This window comes from Aulostomus chinensis, chromosome 7 (assembly GCF_037954235.1).
Source record: "Aulostomus chinensis isolate RoL2024-O1b breed Wild chromosome 7, RoL_Achi_v1.0, whole genome shotgun sequence".
NCBI lineage: Eukaryota > Metazoa > Chordata > Actinopteri > Syngnathiformes > Aulostomidae > Aulostomus > Aulostomus chinensis.
This window is the reverse complement of record NC_141326.1, coordinates 22,249,021-22,255,490: the sequence shown is the minus strand read 5'-3', so window position 1 is coordinate 22,255,490 and position 6,470 is coordinate 22,249,021.

The window sequence follows — 6,470 nt, the reverse complement described above, 5'->3', positions numbered from 1 at the left end:
ATAAATGACTTCAAACTCCTGAGGGTACAGCAATTAAAAACCAGGTCAATGTGTAGTACATATCTACGTCCTACAAAAGGCTTGTCCTTGTAAAAGACTGGATTCATAGTGATGAGCCAGGAGCAGCAGGAGGTTATTTACTTCATCATATTTAAAGACAAATACTTGCTTGTTCAAATTCACATTAACGTGTTCACATTAATGTTTCCTATGCGTGATGACAGGCACACAAGATGTTTCCAGGCTCATTAGTACGGCGCTGGCTGGGGTTTTATCAGACTAATGAGAGTGCTGGAAACATGTTAATCAGTATTAGAATGGAGATCATTAGAAATGGGAAGGCAGAGATGGAGCAGACTTCCCATCCGGCCCAAAAGAATTCCCAGAAATCCATGAAGATTACAGAGCCGTCAACACACACTCTCTGGTACATGTCATGATAGGAACTGAATACCTTGCTTGTTGTGTCGTCTGGATTTACAATTTCAGAAACAACTGCCAAGTAGTTTCGATTTGCTTTTTTCCCCCCGGGGAACGAGAGGCTAACAAGAATATTCATCCAGTTCAGGGTTTCAAAATACAGCAGATAAATTGACAAAACCATAAACAGCCAAAACACTCCTAAACACACACACACACACACACACACACACACACACACACACACACACACACACACACACACACACACACACACACACACACACACACACACACACACACACACTTTCCCTGTACAATCAACAAATTCAACACCAGCCAGCATCAGACAACAGTAGTCCTGCCACTATTCAACAACCCCTCTCATTGTGTGTTGATTTTGCTCCTTCTCCAGCTTTCATTTGGGTGTTTTATCTTTTGTTTACTGGTGGGTTTTATTCTCAGAGGCTCGGGGGAAGCAAAGTGTTGGCAGTAGCTCAGTTTGATCTGCGCTGGTGGATAAAAAGCACCAATGGGGGGAAAACAAGGCCATTTTAGAAATATAAAAACACTCCCATGTAATTACAATGGAAATACATAAATATGAGCCTTGCTGACAGCAAGGGAGAGTGTCAGTGTCAGCATTGTGATGGTAAACAGTCTGCGAGGGAGTGTTTGTGCGACACAGTGGGGGTCACCTCCACAATAGACGAGTCTAAGTTTCAACTGGGAAATAAAAAGTCCGGAAACTTCCTCACAATCCAAATAATCCTTTCAGACTGTGGGGCAGTGAGTCGACGCTCAGCGGGCTGGCGCTTATTCAGCATCAACAACTCCAACATGTTCATGATGAGGGAAAAAAATAAAAACAAAGCAACGTTGACAAGAATGCCGAAGAATTTAGTTCACGACATGTGAAAATACCTGGTATTAAAATGTCTGTTTTGGGATTGAATGAAATCAGATATTCATCAACCACATGAAAGCATAGTTTCCCCCGAGACACATAGGTGCACAGATGTGTTGGTTTGTTGTTGTTTATTGGGTTTTTTTTAATAGGGCAGAAAGAAAAAGAGGAGAGGTGAGATGTGATTTGGACAGAACAACTAAATCTCAGAGGAATCCCAATGTGAACACGCACTTTAACGGAAGGTGTGAGGAGGTCTGTGTCCTCCACATTTTAACACATAGTGTTTTAGTACTGCTCATTCAAAAGTGAGTAAATTCAGGTGCGACAATGTAATCCGTATTGTTTTGATGATATTTTCTGGAGGTGTCGGATTGCATTTACAGAATCCGTATTTATTGAAATCCGACTGTCCAAAAAACAAAACAAAAAAAAAAAAACTAGAAATGCATTAATTATTCTTTCCTAATCTTTTTTTTTTATTTACTTTAATAGAAATGCTGCTGGGAGCAGTTTGAACATTTTCTTTGAAGATAATGTTGATAAGTTCTCTATCAATCAAGAGCATTTTAAGGAAGTTTGTGTGGAGTTATTCTTTATTCTTACACTCATGCACTTTTCACTGTAAAGGTTGCCGTTGTATCCGCTCGGACAAAACAAAAAAACAAAACAAAACAAAAAAACCCATATTGTCTGACCCCCTCGTATTTGTTCACCTTTATCTGCGATGAGAAAATGTTGTGTGTTGTTGCCTTCTTCTCTGTTCTCATTAAAACAATCTATTTTCAAATTTTGGACTGGACATTAGGCTGGTTGATCATAACTCAAGAAGTCATTAATCCAAAAAGGGATCTGCAAAACGTTTGATTGCTGAATCAGACATAAAAAAAAGAGACACTTTCGTTGCGTGACAAAAATCAACTATTTACATTGTAGAAGTGTAGAATTGTGAAGTAGATTTGAGAGGAAATGACATTTGGGAAATAGAGACGGAGCAGCAGACGAACGGGGAGAGAGGAAGTGGAGGGACAAGTGGCTCGACTGAGGGTCATCGTTTCAAAATGGACTGCGTGTGCAGTCCCAAACCACAATTCCAACTAGTCACAGCCATTATGAGCACATATACAGACAAATCACGCACTAACACACACACACACACACACACACACACACACACACACACACACACACACTGTTCACTGAAAACAACAACCCATGCTTATCTCAACACACCCAGGCATCCTCTGTTTGGCATTCATTCACTCTCTCAAACATACAAACATACACAAACACACATACTCACACAGGCCTGTCTTTCATCCCAAAATTCATGGAGGCAAATCTCTCTCATCCTCTACCAACCAGTCTTTTTCTCGCAGGCGCCATTCCCTCTTCTGTCCCAGCACTGCCTCCAAAATCTCTTCCATTTTCTGGCAAACGCTGACCAATTCCCTGTCATACAACACTCATCCCTTCCAGATTTTACTCTGGTTTGTCTGTGTCTATTTCTCACCTTTTCCTCTTGAGAAGTTCTCTTAACTAATCATGAACCATACTAATACAATATACAATAAATGAGGTGTTTTGTGTTACTGCAGACAGATGTGGTGGAAAGGACCCTCAAATATAAAAAAAAAAAACAACCAGAACCCTGTGAATGTAATGGCTTCTATATGTTATTCTATTATTAACCGCCCCTGTGTCACTTGTCCTCATCGTGCAGTTGGACAAGACATAAGCTGGTCCCCAAATAACTCCTTAAGCCCTCCCTGATATCTGTGGAAACAGCAGCAGACACAGTGAGCGTCCGGAGGGCAGAGAGCATGAGAGGCATGCCCTTTGCATCTCGGCTCTCAGAGGGATCAGACCATAGATTAGAAGAGATTAGTAACATGAGAAATTATCTACTTTACTTTTACTTTTTTGTACAGCTGCAAGCTAAAATTATACTCGTAACAACACAAACATTTATAGTACACAGATTTACAGGGGAAATGGATGTAGTTTCATATTTCGGATGTGAGTGTGAGTCATCTTTAAACCCCAAGACGGCCAGCATCAGTCTATCGTTAGCCTGTACTGATCCCTGCTGGTCAGATTGGGTACTGCAGTTACTGTGGAAAAACTTCAGAGATTGAGTTTTCAATTGTTTAAATTGTTGTGTTAAATGTTAATATATGAATAAAAACCAGCACCAAAGTCATAAACCTATAAGCCTGCTGATCCATGTTGAAGCTTAATACTTAAAACCTAAAATATATAACTGCACGTCTTGTAGATCATTTCGTGACACAAAACGTACACGCCAGGCGAGCAGCTCCCATCTCCCTTCAAGTAAGGGCCTCGTTACTGTAACAGTGCCATCTTATTTTATTTTATTGCATTGAGTTTATATGCTTATTTGCAACTTTTGTTCCTTGAAGAGCTTTTCTGTAACCTAAGATGTTGCCATGTTCACTGTGTTAGTTGTTCCAATCCAGACGTCATGCAGTGATGCAAAGTATTAAAAAAAGGCACAAGGTTGTACAATTCATTTATCGCAGCTAAAAAGTAAGACGGGCTTAAATGCTAAAATTAGTACAGCCTAGTTGACACACTGTTAGTGTAAATTAACTGAGGAAAAGTTTGCATTCTTCCCAACAACATCAATGAACATAACACAAATTCAAATACATTTGTAGTCTTTGTAATTTTTTAAAATAACTTAACCTGCTGTTATGTAGAAGATGCAGGATAATCCTCTCTCTCTCTCCCAGCATGCACCTCTATTTACATCTGACACACAATCCGCTCAACACTGTTCTTATGAGACTAAATGTCATTTATCTTTGACTACTTGGACGCTCTCTGATATCATGGTCAATAAAGTAGTATTCTGCTGCCCACTGGTGGTCTGTAGAAGTACCGCAGGTACCTGAGCAGATCTCACATTCAGAAAGGTAAAACAAATCCTCTTCCACAAGTTATTACATCATAATGCAGGGAAGCACAGGCGTAACTGATGACATTAATTATGGCCCAGGTCTTGAAGGTGATACCTCCGGAAGGCCTTGAGTGAATCTCCTCAAATATACAACAAATGTAATCCAATTTTGGTGCTCAAAGGTCAAGGTCACTGTGACACACACTTAAAATTTCATACAAATATGTTAAAGCATGAAATGATAAAGTGCTGACATCTTATCTCCGTAAGGTCAAAGGCGAATTAACTCACTCAGCTCACTCAATTATGTTCAGAAGAAAAAAAGGCTTTTCTGGCCAAATGCAATACCATCTCAATAAAACCAGGAGGTTTTATTCTTTGAAATGCCCTTAACGTCTTCACCACATACAGTAGATCACAAGCTGGAATGTCACTTTAATTTCCTCCAAAAATATCCCCCCGAATACATGACTGATTTTTTTTTTTTTTTAAGGATAAACTATTTAAAAAAAAAAAAAAAAAAAAAAAAGGAAACTTGATTTCTGGGGACGAGACTCCAATCCATCTGTGCTCTCAAAAATCAACATCAAACTCAAACAGTAAATCCTTCGAATGCTAATCCACCGGCTACTGGCATTATGCAGATTAGCAATCATGGGAGCAGAATTGGGACAATATATCTGACACAGGAAGGAGCTTATACGATTATTTAAAGTGCAACGGGGCAGCATCGAGCATAGGTTGAGATGAGAATGTGGTAATGTGACGGGAAAAAAGCACTTCTAGTCATATAAGTGAAATATTTCAGTCAAAGAGCTCCGGAAATGAAAGTATACAGCGGCTGTGCTGCTTCCAGCAGTTTCTATTTTCATTCGGTAAATGAGGAGTAGAATTCATATGGACCTTGTCTAGGTTTATGATTTTCTCGTCATTCAAAGATGAATTGCAGTATTCATTTGGGGTTCAGTTAAAAAAAAAAATCCTGTTATTTTCAAGGTTTGTGATTGAATGCCAGACAGTATTGTTTGATCCTTGGATGATGCTGAGAGCTTCTAAAATCTTGCTGTAGGGACGACCTCAACACAGGAATATCACATTGTGCAACAACAATTACACTTTCAATTTTGGGTGAGCACTGCAATGTGTAATCTTCAACCTAAAAGTCGCGAATTCTTTTTCGCACACTAAATGATCCAAAAGTTACACATTAAAGTTCAAAACTGACAGTGTTAGCATCCGTGTTAGCAAAACGCCCTACGATGCGCAATGCTGGTCGTGTTTTTGCATGTAAGAGTGTCATTCAGTAGTCAAGGTAGTCCTAACTCTCATGTTTTTGATCATCACAAATCCTTATTTTCCTTTATTCAGTGGGATTCATGCATACTGGTTCACAGGGTTGTTTAGTGAAACAGCTCATATATCCTGGATGTGGAATCTGACACTGTCTCTCAGAAAAGCCAGAATTGATAATGTTAATATACGAGCAAAGCTGATAGATGTAGCGTTGATCCCATCTTCATTTCTTAGAAAACTCAATATTTGTCATTTGCTCAACTCAGGCTACTTTACTGAGCATGTTCACAAAAGGAATTTAACATACACCGAAGCAGCATAGCGATAAAACTAATAAAATGGGGCTGGACAAAGGGAAACTTTTAAAATGAACAGATAGTCTTGTAAATGTATGTGTGGAAAGATCAAATATGAGGACAATAGTGCAACAGTGAGAAGGACACATCCATCCATCCATCCATCCATTTTCTATACCGCTTATCTGTTAAGGGTGGGGGTGGGGGTGAGCCTGCCCCAGCTGACATTGGGTGAGAGGCGGGGTTCACCCTGGACGGGTCACCAGTCCGCCGCAGGAGAAGGATACGATGAGAATATGTATGCTGTCATAATTAGCAAATTTTCAACTCTTGAAGTAACTGCCCTGGAAAGCAGTCGCGCATTGTGCAGTTATTGAAGATGTATTTATGACAGTCAATATGGATGACTATGATTGATCGAATCAATGGGGACACATCTTATAACAATCATAGATGGGACCTTCAGAAAGCATTTTATTTACTTTGAACTCTACTACAACTTCTCTACTTCAATTAATTTTACCATAATCCTATTACATGTACATGTATATTTAGTTTTCGTTTGTTTGTGTGTGTGGGGGTGGGGGGGTGGCTGCTCAACTGCTAGGCTAACACCTGCATGCAGGTGGAT